At 35.5% G+C, this 21,000-nt stretch overlaps 1 long non-coding RNA gene across 1 annotated transcript in view; it reads right to left on the bottom strand.

Moving 5' to 3' along the window:
- Positions 1-2,618: 2,618 nt before the first annotated feature.
- The window catches only part of LOC128663406 (uncharacterized), a 68,414-nt gene continuing 50,032 nt past the window's right edge, over positions 2,619-21,000 (bottom strand). Inside the window, exon 3 of the long non-coding RNA XR_008402862.1 lies at positions 2,619-2,938. This is a non-coding gene — a long non-coding RNA (uncharacterized LOC128663406). The remainder of the gene's footprint in view (positions 2,939-21,000) is intronic.

Genomic DNA, 21,000 nt, shown 5'->3' with positions numbered 1-21,000 from the left:
TTGGGGAGCTGTTTGGGGATCTCTGACAGCACAAGGGGTTTGGAAATCTCAAGAGGCGAGATTACCAATAAATATTTTAGAACTCTGTTCAATTCTCAGAGCTCTTCAGTTTTGGCCTCTGTTAAAGAGAGAACCCTTCATTTGTTTTCAGACAGACAATATCACAACAATGGCATATGTCAATCATCAGGGTGGGACTCACAGTCCCCAAGCTATGAAAGAAGTGTCTCGGATACTTGCTTGGGCGGAATCCAACTCCTGTCTAATCCCTGCGGTGCATATCCCAGGTGTAGACAATTGGGAGGCAGATTATCTCAGCCGCCAGACTTTACATCCAGGGGAGTGGTCTCTCCATCCAGATGTGTTTTCTCAGATTGTTCAGATGTGGGGTCTTCCAGAGATAGATCTCATGGCCTCTCATCTAAACAAGAAACTTCCCAGATACCTGTCCAGGTCCAGGGATGTTCAGGCGGAAGCAGTGGATGCCCTGACACTTCCTTGGTGTTATCATCCTGCTTACATTTTCCCGCCTCTAGTTCTCCTTCCAAGAGTGATCTCCAAAATCATCATGGAACAATCATTTGTGTTGCTGGTGGCTCCAGCATGGCCACACAGGTTTTGGTATGCGGATCTGGTTCGGATGTCCAGTTGCCCGCTTTGGTCACTTCCGTTAAAGCCAGACCTACTGTCTCAAGGTCCATTTTTCCATCAGGATCTCAAATCATTAAATTTGAAGGTATGGAAATTGAACGCTTAGTACTAAGTCATAGAGGTTTCTCTGACTCAGTGATTAATACTATGTTACAAGCTCGTAAATCTGTCTCTAGAAAGATTTATTATATAGAGTTTGGAAGACCTACATTTAATGTTGTTCTTCTCATAAATTCTCTTGGCATTCTTTTAGAATTCCTATAATTTTACAGTTTCTTCAGGATGGTTTGGATAAGAGTTTGTCTGCAAGTTCCTTGAAAGGACAAATCTTTGCTCTTTCTGTTTTATTTCACAGAAAGATTGCTATACTTCCTGATATTCACTGTTTTGTACAGGCTTTAGTTCGTATTAAGCCTGTCATTAAATCAATTTCTCCTCCTTGGAGTTTTAATTTGGTTCTGAAGGCTTTACAGGCTCCTCCATTTGAGCCTATGCATTCTTTGGACATTAAACTACTTTCATGGAAAGTGTTGTTCCTTTTGGCCATCTCTTCTGCTAGAAGAGTTTTTGAGCTATCTGCTCTTTCTTGTGAGTCTCCTTTTATGATTTTTCATCAGGATAAGGCAGTTTTGCGGACTTCTTTTCAATTTTTACCTAAGGTTGTGAATTCTAACAACATTAGTAGAGAAATTGTTGTCCCTTCCTTGTGTCCTAATCCTAAGAATTCTTTGGAAAGATCCTTACATTCTTTGGATGTGGTAAGAGCTTTGAAATATTATGTGGACACTACTAAAGATTTCAGGAAGACTTCCAGTCTATTTGTTTTATTTTCTGGTCCTAGGAAAGGTCAGAAGGCTTCTGCTATTTCCTTGGCTTCTTGGTTGAAACTTTTGATTCATCAAGCTTATTTGGAGTGGGGTCAGGCCCCGCCTCAATAAATTACAGCTCATTCTACTAGATCAGTCTCCACTTTGTGGGCCTTTAAGAATGAAGCTTCAGTTGATCAGATTTGCAAAGCGGCAACTTGGTCCTCTTTGCATACATTTACTAAATTCTACCGTTTTTATGTATTTGCTTCTTGAGAAGCAGTTTTTGGTAGAAAAGTTCTTCAGGCAGCTGTTTCAGTTTGATTCTTCTGCTTTTGATTTAAGTTTTTTTCTTTCATTTATGAAAAAAACTTATCTTTTTGGATTGTGGATTAATTTTTTTCAGCTGAAAATGGCTATTTTTATTTTTATCCCTCCCTCTCTAGTGACTCTTGCGTGGAGTTCGACATCTTGGGTATTGCTATCCCATACGTCACTAGCTCATGGACTCTTGCCAATTACATGAAAGAAAACATAATTTATGTAAGAACTTACCTGATAAATTAATTTCTTTCATATTGGCAAGAGTCCATGAGGCCCACCCTTTTTTATGGTGGTTATGATTTTTTTGTATAAAGCACAATTATTTCCAAATTTCTTTTGTTGATGCTTTTTACTCCTTTCTTTATCACCCCACTGCTTGGCTATTCGTTAAACGGAATAGTGGATGTGGTGAGGGGTGTATTTATAGGCATTTTGAGGTTTGGAAAACTTTGCCCCTCCTGGTAGGATTGTATATCCCATACGTCACTAGCTCATGGACTCTTGCCAATATGAAAGAAATGAATTTATCAGGTAAGTTCTTACATAAATTATATTTTTTTGGCGAGGGGGTAAGGGGGGTTACTTTTATTTTAGAATGGGGTTGTATTTTGTTTGAGCAAAAAACTAAATCACTGTAGGGCAATGTCCTACAAAAATCCCTTCTAAGGTAAGTAGTTTAGTATATTTTTTTATTTTGGGGTGTTTTTTTTTTTTAAAGGGGGCTTTAGTTTTAATATAGGCATATCAGTGACTGTGTTTTTTTTGGTAGTCCAGGTCACCATTTAGTTTTTATTTCATGCCAAAAAGTGTCACAATAGGAAAAAGACACGGCTGCTGTACAATTTATATAGTTTAATGTAAACTTACTTATGATTTACAGTTCAAGTAAAGTTTTAAAAAATGCACTATTGTAAAACAAAAAAGCCACAGCTGCTGTATAACTGTGAGCTCAGTTGTTGAGAGGATTTGCGCAACCAGTAACTATATCACCAATATAGGCCTGTTACATGTTTGTATGATTCAATATCATGCAGCAAGCAGTTTCTGATTGGGGCTTGTGAGATTTATATAAACTTATTGCTGTCAACATGATGCTAGTTCATGGAAACAGTAGGATATTATATGTATATTATTATCCCATACACATAATCTTCTTCCTAAAAGAAAAGAACAGACCAAAAGTTAAAAACACGTTTTTAAAATAATGACATTTTTAAATACATAAAATAGTATTTTACAATAAAATACATAACTTTAACACACTGAATACACATGTACAATATATCCAAAGCCCTCAGCTCATATAGGTCTATATTGTTATTTTTTCTGTTCTTTATTAATAATAGTGATCTTATACATAGGGAATATATAGTGTTTTATGGGTGTTCGATGGGAGTAACCAGCAATAAAATGGGTAAACATTGCAGGGAGTTTAAAGTGTTCTTATCAAAATCCATCAACTTAAGTGAACCTTTTTGCACATACCTGTCTCCCCACATTTCAGTTTCTAGTTTAGCAGTGTAAGAAATCTACTGAATGTACAGTGAAACTTAGTTTATATATCTATTATTTGAACTTTTACAAAACAGAAACCATTTTTATACTTAGTGAATGCACAGTATATGTTGTGTAAACATGCTCTGAAAACATGCCCCCTCCACACTTCTGAGATTTCCCATTCACTGGTAATGTGAGCAAATTGTTCAACAGGCAGCCATACCTATTGTTTCATATGGAAGGCACAACACAATTCGTCTGGACAGAGAGGGTCAGACAACTTTTTTTTTTTTTTTTTTAACATATCACCTGTCGGACGTTTTACAAGACTAGCGATACTAATTTTTTTGTGGATCTCACAATCTTTTGAACATTGGGCCCCTAGTGAGAAGCATGGAACTGCTTTTTTTTAGTAACAAATTACTGATGTCTGTTTTCTGTTCAGTGATTTTGAGGGTACACCAAATTCTTGGTGGACCAGTTAAGCCCAAAGGCAGTAGTTAAGGTACCTGTATATTTTTTAGTTAATGAACAAGTTACGGTTTCAACTAATGCTCTCTGATGGAGTTAATGTCAAGACTTTAAGATGTATTTTAAAATGCATCCCTTTTTTACAGTACTTTATATTGAATCCTTACGTACATAAGAAAACTTCTTTCTCCGGCACCTTGCATGGAGGTAATAGCACTATAACTACTGTGTGATACTGCAAAAGATCACCAACTGCATTAAGAAGACATTCAGAGGCATACATTGGAATTCATATGTATAGAATTTGATTATCCACAAAGTACCAAAGCATGTCTGCAAGGCAGAAGACTTCTTTACTGAAACAAAAATAGACATTTTTTAAAGTTAAAGGGACAGAAAAGTCAAAATTAAACTTGCATGATTCAAATAGAGTGTGTCATTTTAAGACACTTTTAAATTCACTTCTATTTTCAAATGTGCATTATACCCTTTGTGATTCCTTGTTGAAAAGGAATACGCACATATCCTACACTAGTGGGAGCTAGCTGTTGATTGGTGCCTGCACACATTTGTCTCTTGTGATTGGCTAACTAGATGTGTTCTGCTAGCTGCCAGCAGTGCAATGCTGTTCCTTTAGCAAAGTTTAACAAGATAATTAAGCACATTTATGTTTAAAATGTTTTAAACAAATCTTGAAAGAAAATGTTAGGGGTTTCCTGTCCCTTTAAAGAAAATGTACACAATATATTAAAGAGGGAAAATACCTTTTTTTTATATTTAGAACGGACCTTGTTTCATACACATCTCAAATGGGCCTCATTCCCACTAACTATTAGTTCTTCATTTTTCTCGTTTTCATTTTTTTCAGGACATTTTATATAAACATGCTTTTATAACTGGAGTTGTTTCTATTGTTATTTTCTTTTAGTTATCACACACCCTATTCCTTACGCACTTTTCTTTTTTTATCTATTCTTCCCTCTTTATTTGTTCCCTATCCTGCTATTGTTTTTTGGTGGAAATAATTTTTTACCTGTTATTTGTTGATTTATTGATCTCTATCTGAAATTGGAAAAAACCTTATACTAATTATTTAAAAAAAAAAAATTAAAATGTGTTTAGTTGTTTTTTAAAGCTGATAAAATGGACTATTTAATTTGTATTTTCATTATACAGTATTTTTTTTCCTACTTACCTATCTGCCATCCAGCTATTTCTCTACTAGTTCCTCAAATAAAAACTTTAGATATTTAAGTCTTGTTTCTAAAATATACTTTGCATGTTTGGTCAGTCATTTTTATATGCTGTAATTGTAGTAGCCTATCACTGCCCCAAAGCTAAATATAAAATTATCAGTCAAAACCAGAGCTACAGAAAGTCCCTAAAGTATTACAAAGGCCATGAACCTGGTGTTCCCTTGGAGCTGAAAAATCAAACCATAGCAATTAGGCTGCTATTTATAGGACCTAAAATATGCTTTATTGATATAGCTTGTGAAGTGAATAATTTGTATGATATAACCTGAAATTAATAATGAAAAAATTACATTATACTGTAATGAGACATTAAAATAAAAAAAAAACATTGATAAAATAATTTTTTGTTAAACTGTTAAATAATATTATAAAGGTTTAATTTACATAAAACACACAAAAAAGTCCATGACCATTTAGGTAATACACATTATAATTGTCTTGCTGAACTTTAAAGGGACTTAGAAGTAAAAACTTAATTCTCATTATTCAGATAGAGCATGTCATTTTAAGAGACTTTTTCATTTACTTGTATGATCAAATTTACTTTGCTCTCTTGGTAGCCTTGGTAACCTATGTAGGCTCGAGAGCAGAAATGTATTACTGGGAGCTAGCTGGTGATTGGTGGCTGCAAATATATGCCTCTTGTCATTAATTTGCCAGATTTGTACAGCTAGGTTCTTCTACAAACTATATCAAGAGAATGAAGCGCATTTGATAACAGAAGTGAATTGCAAAGTTGTTTAAAACATTTTGTTCTATCTGAAACATGAAAGAAAAAAAATGGGTTTCATGTCCCTTTAATCTTTAAGACTGTTATTGGCTATAGTTGCGTTTAGACTGTGGTAGATGGAGAGTTGGGAGAAAAAAAAAATCATTCTTCGGCTCAGGTAGCACAATGTCTTGTTGGGACGCCTTACATTGGTGTATACAAACTGGAAGTAGCACAGACCCAAGTGACTCATTTTCCTCCTGCAAATATCCAGTAAGAATAATCAGATTCTGAATGGAGTGACTGGGAGATATCTAAAGAACTGATTGAAAATACCTGGTTGCTATTATGCTTCACATTTTGCAGTTTTATTGAATTAACCAGGCAATTCCATGTCTTATAATAATAATAAACTTCAAGGCATATATAACAGTTCATATGTTTGTGTTTCCATGTATGTTATTCAGCATGTGAGTCTATAGAGCAATATCATCAGTTGAAAAAAGGTATAAAGTATAAAGGGCTCTTAAATAAATGTTATAACATTGGTTACTGGGGGATTACCTGGCTAACCTATATTAGTGTAGCATGTGTCCTATTCTATTTATAGAAACATAGAATTTGACGGTAGATAAGAACCAAAGAGGCCCATCAAGTCTATCCATATTACCTGTTACTTTTTTCTTAGAATAGCCTTATGTATGTCCTAGGAATGTGTTAAATCCTTTACAGCATTTGTGTTTACCACCTCAATTGGAAGTTTATTCCATGAATCCGCCACCATTTCAGTAAAAAAAAAAATAATCTTACTTACATTTCTCCTGAATCTGCAACCCTCTAATTTAAGATTGTGACCCCCTGCTTTGGCATTTTTTTTTTTATTTTTTTTGTGGAAAATGCTTTCAGCTTCCACTTTATTAAGTTCCTTCATATATTTATATATTTGAAGGTTTCTATCATGTCACCGCTTTACCTTTCTCTGCTAAACTATACATATTTAGGTCATAGAGTCTTTCTTTGTACATTTTATATTTTAGACCTTGTACCATTTTAGTAGCCCTCCTTTGGACAGTTTCTAGGTTATTTATATCTTCCTACAGTATGGTCTCCAGAACTGTACACAATATTCCATATGACGCCTAACTAATGATCTGTAAGGTGCATAAGAACCTTGCTATATCTGCTACTAATACCTCTCCCAATGCAACCAAAAATTTGACTGGCCTTACTGACTGCACTGTTGCAGCCCCTGTAATATATGTGTTCTCGCACAGTGCTGCAGAATCTGTCGGTGCTTTATTACTAAACAAGTCCTAAAGCCCGTTCACACGGGCCGTGTTGTGTTATATTTAATTCATATTAATTTCTCTCTCTCTCTCTCTCTCTCTCTCTCTCTCTATCAGCTGTGCTGCCCGGTCCTCGCGCTGCTGTCGGGTGGGTGCGCGTGCGATCAGCTGCAAGAGTTTGTCTGAACTGCGCATGACGGCTTCAGACAAACTCTTGTCTTTTATAATATAGGATAATAGAGACCTACATTCAGGTGCGTATTTTGGCCTAGGCAAACAAGGCACTAGGGAGGCAGATTGGGAGGGGGCAGCACTTTTTTAGTGGCTATATTTGTAAAGGCTTACAGTTATTTTTTAGAAGTATTATACAGATATATAATGTGAGATTTTGCCTAAAGAGCTTACATTATAGGGGGTATAATAAATCTGCACTAGAAGAATATACAGTTGTACAAGAAGCATCTGCAGAAGACCAGGAGCCTACACAGTAACATAAATACTACTGCTGAATAGTCATGCTCAGCTTGTGAGCACTGTGCAGTTAGCTGCTATCAAATTCCATTGTTTTAATTGTTGACAGACCCTTACAATATGATTTTCTTGGCCTAAACATCTCTAAAAACTAACCTGAGTTGCTTGTGAGAGAAGCTTCTCTCACCAGCTCAGACACTCTGTATCCCATGAGCATTTGAAATATTTTATGATGCTTACAACAGAAAAATATATCCTAATGACCTTGATTCAGATTATAATTGACAGAGTTACATAAACTAGTGAAACTCTGCATACAAGCAGAATCCATATGATAAAATTAATTGTTAATGTGGAAAAACTTCAAACTGCTGCAAAGAAATCCCTTTCCATAAGGAAAATGTGTTTGTACGGTGTGTCTTTAGAATGGAAAAAAACCCTGTGAAGTGAACTGACATGGATACATTTCAAAAAGCCTATCCACACACACATTAAGTCTAAATGCTGTCACCATGGTGTATTTCCTGGTACACAGCTTTCTCCCAACAGATGATCTAAAGCAGGGGTGCCCAATAGGCACCAGTAGATCCTGAAGGCGCTGCTGGTAGATCACGGTCGATGTGATCAAAATGATGTGGTCAAGTTACGTGATCTCAACACTGGGACTTGAGTAGAGTATGGTTGCTAGAGATACAGCTTTATCTACCACAGTGTGTGAAGGGACAGTCTGATGGTCCGACACGAAAGGTGCTACAGGATTGGATCTTGAGGGACATTGATTTTAACCAATCAATGTAGATGATTTTTGAACAACAACACAATTGGCCTATCAAAAGTATGGTTGAGTGAGTACTCTCCCAATGGATTTGGCGGTGTAGTATAGTTAGGAGGGTAAGCGTCAATAGATAGAAAAAGTAAAGGCGGAGGCTACAGTGCTATGCTAAAGGAACAAGTCTGATTGACGTCTGGCAAATGAATGTGTTGATCCGGAAAGAAATGGTCTGGATGGCGCGCCATTGAAATTTATTTGTGTAAACATCACTGGGTCATATTAGGCCAAGCCTGCTGCACAAAGTAAAGGGGTCAGTGACAGTAATTTTAATGCAGTGTTTTATAGCATGGCACAAGGGATTGCTCCTGTTAAACGGAATTAAAGTCTGTGCTACTTATGTCGTCAGGATTAATCTGTTGTATCATTATGCTTTTGCACATCCATGTGTTGCTAAATCATGCAACGTTAATGGGATATGAAACACACATTTTTTTTTCATGACTCAGATATAGAACATGCAATTTTAAACAACTTTCTAATTTACTACTTTTAGCAATGTTTCTTCATTCTCTTGGTATCTTTATTTGAAAAGGCAGAAATGTAAGCTTAGGAGCCGGCCCATTTTTAGTGGGTAGATCTCATTGAGCTGGTCATTTGAAAAGTAGATCCCAACACAAAAAAATGTGGGCACCCCTGATCTAAAGGGAAGGGTTTACCCCAACCATAAGAAGATGTAGGGAAAAGTAATTTGTTGTTTTAGAAACATAACATATAATTTACTGCAACTAGTTTCTCATTCATAAAAACTGTTGCTGGCTGTTTATTTTAAAGATGTTGCTATTTAATATATACACTTGACAGACTCCACTTTATCTAATTTATTTAAATATGATCCAATTACTACAAAATTTTCTTCCCTGTCTTTCAATAGTTTATTGACGCACTAATATTATAGATTACATGTGGAGCACTATTTGTTGCACCCGCTCGCATGGTAGAAGTAAGCTTTTTGCGTGCGTCGGGTACCGCTCGTATTACAACTTTAAAGTAACCCAACGAAGTCTGCGTTAACGTATTCCCCCATAGAAGTCAATGAAGCAAGAAAAGTGGGAAAAAATACCCTACTTGCATGCAAACCAGTTCACATTTGTAATGTTCTATTTACTCTTAAATACATATTTCTAAATATATCAGTTTTTTGGTACAATATATATATATATATATATATTGTGTATGTATATATATATAGATGATTATATATAGTTATAGATATATACATATATATATATATATATATATATATATATATATATATATATATACTATATATATATATATATGTATATATATATATATATATATATATATATATATATATATATATATATATATATATATATATATATATATATCTATTTATAAATACTTAAAACATATACCCCATGTGCAGAACATTGGAATGTGGAATATTTACAGTAAAAACATTGTTAAATGCTTTTACATGTTTTCATCTATTTGACTGTAAAGGGCTCCAATGCACTTTTATATATGCCTATATATGTATACATATGTAATTATGTGCTTATATGTGTGTATGTATATCTGTTAATACATACATACACATATAAATACATATGCACACACATATATATACAGTGATGGCCAAAAATATTGGCACCCCTGCATTTCTGTCAGATAATGCACCACTTCACCCAGAAAATTGTTGCAATTACAAATGTTTAGGTATTCTTATGGTTATTTCTTTTGTTTGTATTGGTATGACACAAAAAAGTGGAGAAAAAAAGCCAGTACTGAACTGGCCAGCAATTAGTCCAGATCTCAATCCCATAGAGCACCTGTGGAGCGATCTCAAAACAGCAGTTAGGAAAAAGAAACCCTTTCAATCTGAGAGACCTCGAGCAGTTGGCAAAAGAAGAGTGGTCCAAAATTCCAGTAGAGAGGTGTAAGAAACTCATTGATGGTTACAGGAAGCAATTGATTTCAGTTATTTTTTACAAGGGGTGTGCTACCAAATATCAAATTGAGGTTGCCAATAATTTCGTACAGTCCATTTTTGGAAATTTGCATGGAATGTGGCTTTTTTTCTCCACTTTTTTGTATCATACCAATACAAACAAAAGGAATAAACATCAGAATACCTAAACATTTGTAATTGCAACAATTTATATATATATATATATATATATATATATATATATATATATATATATATATATATATATATATATATATATATATAAATAAAATCACATAAGTCCCATAGAAATGCACTCTCCGTTTTCAAAATAATTTAATGGTTAACAAAAAACGTTAACCATTAAATTATTTTGAAAACAGAGAGTGCATTTCTATGGGACTTATGTGATTTTCTATTTTTTTGAATGGCATCCCGGCAGATGTATGAATGATAAAAGTGAGTGCTGGATCCCATAATGGATGATATATATATATATATATACATATATATATATATGTATATGTGTGTATATATATATATATATATATATATATATATATATGTATTGCTTCAGACTTGAAAAAGGAAGACATTCTTCCGAAAGCTTGTCATCTTATAAATGTACTAGTGTTAAAGCCCGTGTACACGGGCCAAAATGTGTATTGAATTTTTATGTTTTTATTCAAAAAATAACAAAAGATATAAACATTAACATAGACATAAAATCATTGTTTTATTTAAAGTAAATTAAAATAAAATAAAGTTTAAAATGTACATTAAGAATATTTTTTAAGCAAATGTTTGTTTTTAAAACTAAAATATTTGTTTTGTATGTGCTATGTAGCACATAGATAAGTCCGGAGCTTTCAATAGTCCAGTCCCAAATTTTTTTTGTTTGTAAGTAAAATATTAGTTTTGTATACATAAGTCCAGACCCATATTTTTTAAAGTACAGAGCAAATGTTTGTATTTAAAACTAAAATATGTGTTTTGTATGTGCTGTGTAGCACATAGATAAGTCTGGAGCTTTCAATTGAGCTTTCTATCACTGCGTTGCGCATTTGTATTAATTTTCGTGAAGCCTCGCAACGCTTTCAACTGCTAGTCACGTGACTACTCGCGCCGGTGTGGATTCAGCTCGCGCTGAGGCTATGTTTGCGTGTGCGTGCTCTTGCAGCCAAGTTTGAGGTAAGTGTGTGGGTGCGCGTGCGCATGCGCATGCGTGCTAAGTGTGTGGGTGAGAGGGTGCGCGTGCGCGTGCGGGCAAGTAAGTGTTAATGGCTAAGTGTGTGGGTGCGAGGGTGCGCGTGCGAGGTACAATGTGTCAGCTGTCAGCTGTGCGGTGAGGGTGCGAGGGCTAAGTGTGTGGGGATAGGCTAAGTGGCGTGCGGCCAAGTTTGTGGGTGTGTGGGTGCGAGGGTGCGCGTGCGAGGTACAATGTGGGTGTGGGTGCGAGGGTGCGCGTGCGAGGTACAATGTGTCAGCTGTCAGCTGTGCGGTGAGGGTGCGCGGGCTAAGTGTGTGGGGATAGGCTAAGTGGCGTGCGGCCAAGTTTGTGGGTGTGTGGGTGCGAGGGTGCGCGTGTGAGGTACAATGTGGGTGTGGGTGCGAGGGTGCGCGTGCGAGGTACAATGTGTCAGCTGTCAGCTGTGCGGTGAGGGTGCGCGGGCTAAGTGTGTGGGGATAGGCTAAGTGGCGTGCGGCCAAGTTTGTGGGTGTGTGGGTGCGAGGGTGCGCGTGCGAGGTACAATGTGGGTGTGTGGGTGCGAGGTACAATGTGGGTGTGTGGGTGCGAGGGTGCGCGTGCGAGGTACAATGTGTCAGCTGTGCGTTGACGGTGCGCGTGCGAGGTACAATGTGTCAACTGTCAGCAGCTCTGCTCAGAGGTGCGCGTGCGAGGATCTAAGGCCAAGTGTTTGTCTCTACTGCGCATGACGGCTTCAGACAAACACTTGGCCTTTTATAATATAGGATAGTTAGCCCAATAAAAAAGTATCATAGCTTAATGCAATACTCTTGCTATTTTTATATATATATATATACATACATCCATATCTATGTATCTCTATGTTAAAGCCCTTTGCAGTCCTGAGACCTCATATCTTTGAGCCCTTATAAATTTTTTCTGCAATATTTTTTTTAAATCATTTTTATTAGATAGTATTATATTGAGTGTAACTGTACTTTTAAAAGTGATTTGATGTGTTTTGTGACACTTTTTATTCAAGCATAACAGTTAACCATAACTCTGAGGTTCCGCTATCCTGATGTGCATTAAATTAAATTGCGCTCAAGTGATTGCATTTACTTTCAACTTGTAATACGGGCGTTCCTTCTGATACGCTCAGAATCTGGCTCATTATCAGCTATTTCAGAGTCTTGAGTTTTTGCCATTAGTGCTACCTTTTCTTAGAAAATAATTTAGCACTTATTCCTTCACCTGGTTGCTCAACTCATGTCTCCTATTATAGTACCCCATTAATTTGCTACTTAGATTTTGCTGCCATTTATACTATTTTAGTTTACTGTGATTTTGAATGTTTTTTCATAATATTTTACTATATTATTATTTTTCATGTCACCCAATTTACAAAACACATTGACTAAAGGATGTGAAAAATATTGTCAAGAACTAAATGACCTCAGGATAAATATTATGTCATTATGAAATAATCTGATGTCTCCATAAATTTCCAAACTGGTTTATAGTCTGGATCCAGTTCTTAGTTTATCATTCACTGGGAGTCTGATTCTAAAAACAACTCACAAGCATGGAGTTAAATCATCAATGTGACGTTTGTATGGACAAACATCACTTAGGACCTGATGATCAAAAACTCATAGATATGGAAAGAAATCACACAAAATCGTTGGGGGCTTTTTTTTAGTATTATATTTCAATGTATGTGTCTAACCTTCCCATTCAGAACCCTGCAGAGCAATTTTAATAGCTCACAAGGTAAAATTTGTCTTTATAAAATTCTTTAAGGGACCTCAAAGTATTGACAAGACTTCTTAGATCCTCTCTCCATAGCAGAGAGCTTTATATCATTGTGCCCTAATTGTCTATAAAAAGGGTCTGAACCTGGAAGGTCCTGGTAATATGTGAGCCACTTACATTTGAAAGTATAGAATCTTGCAGGGTAGAGTAAATTTAACAGGGAGTACCTTGCACTCATATCAAGCTTCAAATGATGTTTAGGCACTGTGTCTCCAGTGCAGCACAATGTACTGCAATAAAGTGGGTTTTTATATTTATAATAATAATAAAAAAACTATCTCCAACAACAACAAAAAAGTGTGTGTGTTTTGTAACCTCTTCTACTTTCCCATACGTAACTTTTCTACTGGTATAATAATAATATATTTTGAGAAACGTTTGCCAGCATGAAGATAAAACGGCAAGTTGCGTGGAGGTGAATTGCTTGCAGGATACTACAAAACTTGTAAGAGATACACATAAGGAATGCCCCTGTTCAGTCCACTGCCAATAGATGCAAGACTCATTTTACATTAGAGAAAAGTACATTTAAAATGTTCTATTTTTTGCAGGATTTTACTGTGTAATTTAAGTTCAAATTTAGCTGCTCAATTTTGATACAAGTTTTAATGAGCAAAATCAATTCAGTTTTAATGCATATGTTCATTACAATTTGAACTTCATACTTTCAACATGATTTTTAAACTGCTTATTTATTGAATACTATAATGTAATGTATGTGTCTTTCCTTCAGCCCCGTAGCGAGAGACACAGATCTTTAATCAACATTTTTAAATAAAATATAATTATTTTCAAATTAATATGTTTATGATGTTTCAGTTTTATTACATAAAAAGGCTTCCAAGCTATCCTTTGTAGCCCAGCCTTTTTTTCCACTGTGTAATAAATCATAATGCGTTTCTTTGTTTATATGTGCTGTGCTGTGCATGTTTATTTAGATGTTCACACCCAGACCCTAAACAAATTAAACATCAGGTGAGTTATGCCATGAAAGATAATCAAGCTATAAACTATCTTCAAGCATGTGTATTTACTCTATCTGGGGAATGTCAGTGAACAAGCGTTATCAGGTTCAACTAACTTTTTCCTCTAAATGGACTTATGGTAGCTAAGGAAAAAAGGAAAACAGAGAAAAATCTCCTATATGATTCAAGCCGCATTGCACTTGGGTTTAACTGAAGTGTTTATTTTTACTTTTTTTATTAATTGCTTGTCATTTTCTCTTCCAGTCTCTCTCATGTGCATCCTTATCATTTTTGTTGGTCTCTGCCTCTCTGATTTTAGAGTTTATTTTTGGTATTCTTCTTGGAATTGTGTCATGGAAATATTCAGGAGTGCCAAGTTTCCATATAATTTTTAGAAGAAGGTCATTTCTGAGACACATAGCTTTTCATCCACTCTCTCTGGTTTTTCTAACATCTGCACATTTTCTGAACTGTTTGTATAATTTTTTTTCACTCCTAAATGTAATAAGCTTTCATCTTTTTTATTTTTTTTTGTTTTATTAAAATCAAATTGTTTTTGCTTGTCAGGTAGTATGAGTAGGATTAAAATATGACAACACCCCCATGTTTTAAAAAAACAAAACAAAAACAAAAGTAATATTAGTTTAGTTAAATCAACGTATAAGGAAATGGCCACAAAAGACTAAGGTATATGGATATGCAATCAATTTATTCACAAAAAAAAGAAAATATATAAGCACACAAAATATTTGAAATATCAAATTCCTCAATACGTATTTATGCACTTATAGTATCAAATATCTAAAAAACAACAATGTGCCACATTGAGAAAAAAATGAAAAAGCAACAGGTATATAACAATCAAAGTATATACAAAAGTACATAAAAAAATAAGTACATAATAATAAAAGACAAAAAAATGAATGTTAACGTGATGGAGAGTCAACAAAGTCCCAAAATGTTGATCTACAAATCAAAAATAGTCTTCAGAATCTTCGTATGTGTAAGTGCCCATATTATTATCCCAACTGGTACTCCTCACAGTGATAAAAAAATGAATCCAAACACTATATATACACGAGAAACAGTGGCCAGAAACAAAGAAAAGAATACTACATAGTGCACACTGTTCTCAAAGAAATAAGACACCCCACTACTAAAGGATGCTTACCAAATAAAATGTACTCCAAGAATCCCAAAACAGCTACTGTCGACGCATTTCGTTCTCATAAGAGACTTTTTCAAGACCAGGTAAAAAATTACCCCCATAATCTGCTGATACAATTCTTGTCATATTTTGGTTCCAGAAGATACAAAAGACAAGAAGGCACCTCATGATGTAGAATTTTCACAGCAATAACAAGCAGGTATTAAAACAAGATTCAGTTACATATAGAAAAGCACATTCATGTGCTTAAAATGCCTTCAGGGACCTCTGAGTGGGGCAAGTGGCATCCCACCACACCTCAAATGAGATGGGAAGGAAGTGGTTTGCAATTTGGTTCAATTTCTAATAGTTAAGTTTTCTGGATATAGTTGTCAAATAGCAAAGAATGAGCTTAAAATAATAAAAGTTGCATTGGATGCTAAGCTCACTTGTACATAGGGTTACCACCATTCTTGTGGGGGGGGGGGGGGGATATCAGTGATAATAATTTACATACTTTTGCATAAATAATTATGCAACATAATTCAGATACTAAAACTTATTTTAACAATCATTTATTCCCAGTTAGACACCAATATAGAACACCTATTTCTACTTTAATTCTTTATTGTCTTCATTCAGCTGACATCAATCTAATTGTGGTTACTGTTTAATTTGGGAATTTATTTAGGTTTTACAGTACCATTAGATTTGTTGTTTTAGCAATGGTATAATGACCATATATAATTATTTATCAGTCTCTTTATTAGAATGCAACCATAAAATATGATAGGATATTTAAATGCAGTATTAAAAACCAGAAAAAAAATCAGAAAAACAGCTTCTAGGGGCTAATGTGACCTAACCTTAAACTTGAGCAATAGCAGGAACCTGGCTCTCATAAACCTAAATATAATGGTACCCTAATTAATGCAATTGCTAACCCCTGTATTTGTCCTACTATTTCATGTCAAAATGACTGCTGTGAAAAAGGTCTATTACACCAGGTTTGTGCAAGAATAATTCAACAAGAACTATAAAAATGGCTCTATAGGGGGCGCTTAACGATAGAATACATAACACATACAAGGTGAAACAAAGTATATACAGATAATGATATACAACAATAACCCTAGTCACAGGATATACTGAACTGCCATATATTGTCAGTTCATCAGGGGTTAAAGCTCCTGGACTCCCATATATTGTCAGTTCATCAGGGGTTAAATTTCCTGTAGCAATTTCAGGATCACAGTGGCTGCACTCCTCTTCACACGAATGTAGTGGAATAAAACTTCAGCATCTAGCAAATATAAGAGAGGTGCCTCATGTGTGTATCAGTCACCAAATAGACAAATCAGATAGAAAATGTCAAACACAGGGCACTCACATTTCCATAGAGCACCCGTATGTGCTAGTAGACGCAGGCTGGCAGTATAAAGGTGTTTTAGCTCACCTCCTCCTGACAGCTGCACGTAGTCCAGGGACAGCTCAAACACACTCACAGTGATGAACCAAACAGTAGGCCCAACACATATGTGCACCTGTCAATTAGGGCTTGTAAACACTGTTGTAGTTTAAAAACTTATTTATTAAACCGATATACAATTCAAACAATACAGAGTTAAAAAATTGGTGGGTATACACAGTCTGTACCCCCAGATATACAATGCATTTCTCAGCAGTTACACTGTTTCCTCAGGCATATCAAACCCTATACTGATGCACTTATTTAAATGTTATGATAACATTTAAATAAGTGCATCAGTATAGGGTTTGATATGCCTGAGGAAACAGTGTAACTGCTGAGAAATGCATTGTATATCTGGGGGTACAGACTGTGTATACCCACCAATTTTTTAACTCTGTATTGTTTGAATTGTATATCGGTTTATTAAATAAGTTTTTAAACTACAACAGTGTTTACAAGCCCTAATTGACAGGTGCACATATGTGTTGGGCCTACTGTTTGGTTCATCACTGTGAGTGTGTTTGAGCTGTCCCTGGACTACGTGCAGCTGTCAGGAGGAGGTGAGCTAAAACACCTTTATACTCCTATCCAATCAGATTCTGAGAGCACGGGTGTAATGAGCATGTCATCTAATCATCAACAGTCTTTAGCTGTTATGTCAAACAGTCAGTTTCAAAACAGTGTTAGATCTAAAATATGTCTACATTATATAATACAATCAATACCAACTGATTAATCCTTGTATACAAAGCTATTTCACAGATAAAATCATATGTACATATATCCTATTGGAATAGCGATGAAAAATGCTTATGATCAAACAGAATAAAAATAAATAACTGACACACTGCATATGATAGATCAAAAGTAGATGACACATTCTGTAGACAAAATAATACAATGTAACAGCTTTGTTGAATAATACAATGTAAAAATTCAGTTGAAGCTGTCAGAAGCTGCCAGAAATAACCCACAACCTAAAAAATTATAACTAATAATAAAAATAAATAATGTGTGGACTTCAAATGAATGATGCGCGAAAATGCCTATAAGTGTGTGCACAAACTGCTATATGTGTGTGCACAAACTGCAATTCACAATACTTATTCTAATACCATATGTGCCTTACCTAAATTATGTATTAACAGTGAAAACTCTATGGAGGTGGATCTCTAAACGTGTGTGAGCTTATTGCTCACTTGATATAAGTGCCTATAAGTGTGTGCACAAACTGCTGTTCAGAATTCTAAGTGTCTTTACCAAAACTCGCTATTAGAAACTCCATGAGGGTGGATCTTTAATCGTGTGTGGGCTTATTGCTCACTTTAAATTAATTGCCTGCGTAAGTGCCTATAAGTGTGTGCACAAACTACTAAATGTGTGTGCACAAAATGCTATTCAAAATTATAATTCCTTATGTGTCATTAGCTAAATTATCTACTGAAGGTGAAAACTCCAAGAGGGTGAATCTCTAATTGTGTGTGAGCTTATTGCTCACTTCGAGGGGATTATGTACGTAAATGCCTATAAGTGTGTGCACAAACTGCTGAATCTGTGTGCACAATCAGCTATTCTAATACTAATTCCATATGTTTCTATACATAAATTATCTATTGGAAGTAAAAAACTCCATGAAGGTAGATCTCTTAACGTGAGTGAATTTATTTTAAAAGAATTATATACGTAAGTGCCTGTAAGTGTGTGCACAAACTACTATAATAATAAGAACTGCAATTAACAATTCTAGTTCTTATTCTGTATTTGTCTTTACCTGAATTATCTATTAGTGATGGGAACTCCAGGGAGGTAGATCTCTAATCGTGTGTGAGCTTATTGCTCACTTGATGATAATAATGTACGTAAGTGCCTATAGGTGTGTGCACAAACTGCTATTCACAATTCTAATTCTAATTCCATGTGTGTCTTTAGAAGTGTAAACCCCCTGGAGGTGGATCTCTGATTGTGTGTGAGCTTATTGCTCATGAAATGTAAAAATTTGTATATGATGATATAAGTAGTCATATGTATTTAAATGCACATAGCAATCAAAAAGCAGCTGAATCAATAACTTCATTAAACCCTGTGGAAAAGAGAATCTGAAACCGAAAGATCCAATAGGTTTCTCTGTGATGTAGCCTGGTGTACCTATTATATTGTTGGACTAGGGGGATTACTTCAAGGGGTGTGATGGAAAAGCTATAGGTACCCTTACATTGTTCTAATGCATTATGTCTGGATACACTGTGTTTAAGGGAGCCTTTTTTGATGTTACAAAGATGTTCACTCCATCTGGTCCTGATCTTCCTACAGGTGCACCCCAAATACTGTACACCACATACACATGTTAAGACATAAACCACAAATGTAGCATCACAAGTGATGTTTTGTTTGATAACGAACGTCTCCCCAGTTGTAAATTAAGTAATTTCTGTCTTCCTATGTGTAATATGTGTACACATTAGACATCTCATCCTTCTGTATCTAAATGTACATGGCTGATAATTATTGGTGAGGTGACTAGGAATTCTTTTTGAGGAAGACATTATATAAGGTGACCACTTGTGTCTTTTGGAAATCACTACCTTACTCTCCTATATACAATTTTTGGATTTTTAGACAATTAATTTTTCAAATACTGATTTTTTTTATTTTTTTTTTATTGAGGTTTTATGAAATGGCATGCAAACAAGGTATACAGAAATAAATTCAAGTACATAATACATAAAGAAATGCCAAAAGAGTTATGGACCTTCTCCTCAACTCCAGAGGCCACTTTTGGACCCTACAACATGCAAAATAAAACAGTGGAAGGTACAATGAAACTAATGAGACCACTTATGGGTCTCAACTGAACCTCAGGTTTTTAATCTGTTATTGACACAACTATGGATAATGTTAAAAAGATAAGGTGAGTTTAGAACAGTTGATGCCAACTAGGTGAAATAATACTAGCGTACACTATTGTATATGATACATTTTCTGTGCTGACCTACTAAGAAAAAAGGACAGTTTTAGAACTTGTCATATAATGATCAGGCAGGGGTAAAACGAGTAGAGAACTTGTATGAGAAACCTCAATTCAGAACTAGATTTATTTCCTATGCGCTACTAACTGTAAATGCGAGTTGTATAAATATGTGCATGGTGCATCACCCCGGCCGCAGGCAATGCAGCTCCATGCAATGAGTTTACAGTAACAATAGAATAGACGTTTAACAAACTGCCATTAGTTAGCTGCTAGGGGAGAACAAAAAGAAAAAAAAAAGAAAAAAAAGAAAAGAGGAATGCAACCTGTGGGATAATAATAAGAGGCTTCCTTAACCTGCCCTGTCTGGGTGAAGCTGTGCAGGGCAAGTGCATTATTGGGTTAATATAAAGGCAAGCAGCTAAATTGAATTTAGTGAGGAGGACTCAATATCGATAAAATTAGATTATGCAGAGTAATATGCCCCTGTATACTAAATTGCAGTTATGTGAAGAGACTACAGCATACATGCAATCATAAGTGAAATAGCGCAAATATAGTAATTCGCTAAAACAAGCAAGCCCTACTACACAGTTTAAACTCTGAGAATAATAACAGAAAAGCTTACAAACGTAACTGGATGGGTATAGATATAGTGCTGAGTATAGTTCTAGTTAAACCCACCAGCTTAACCTATTCCAATGCGAGTCCTTTTGCCAAAGTCTTTTTTTCTACATTTAGAGACAAACAATATAGGAATGTGTACTGCATCACATTTTGTTAGCATAAAGGGTTGTAGCAGAGAAATTCTCAAACAGGGCTGTAAATAAACATAAAGTAGTTATCGTAGATCTGTTCACTCATGTCCAGGTCTAAGTTTAACCAATTCCGGTGCGGGTCCCCCTGCAAGAGTCAATTTTACCAGACATTTGCCGCGCCAGGGGACTGAGCCGCAAGCATGTAGTGACCGGAGGGCAGCATCTCTGCCTCCGGATAGTGTCCCAGTTGAGCAGCAGCGTAAAGTAGTGTCTCTGTATCTGAGTATTGTTCCAGTTTAACAGCCGCACGGCAGTGCAACCAGGGGTTTTCCAAATTTGTAAAGTCACTGTGGGTCCCCCAGATTGTATACATGTACCTCTACAATCTCATTCTGCAGGGGCTCTCTTAGTCACTGAGGTGTACTGCGATCCTGGAAACGAACGCTCAGCAAGGGCTCTCTCCGCAGTAGGT

This window comes from Bombina bombina, chromosome 6 (assembly GCF_027579735.1).
Source record: "Bombina bombina isolate aBomBom1 chromosome 6, aBomBom1.pri, whole genome shotgun sequence".
Taxonomy (NCBI): Eukaryota; Metazoa; Chordata; class Amphibia; order Anura; family Bombinatoridae; genus Bombina; species Bombina bombina.
Note: the sequence above shows the minus strand (reverse complement) of the source record. Positions and strands in the feature narration are given on the sequence as shown.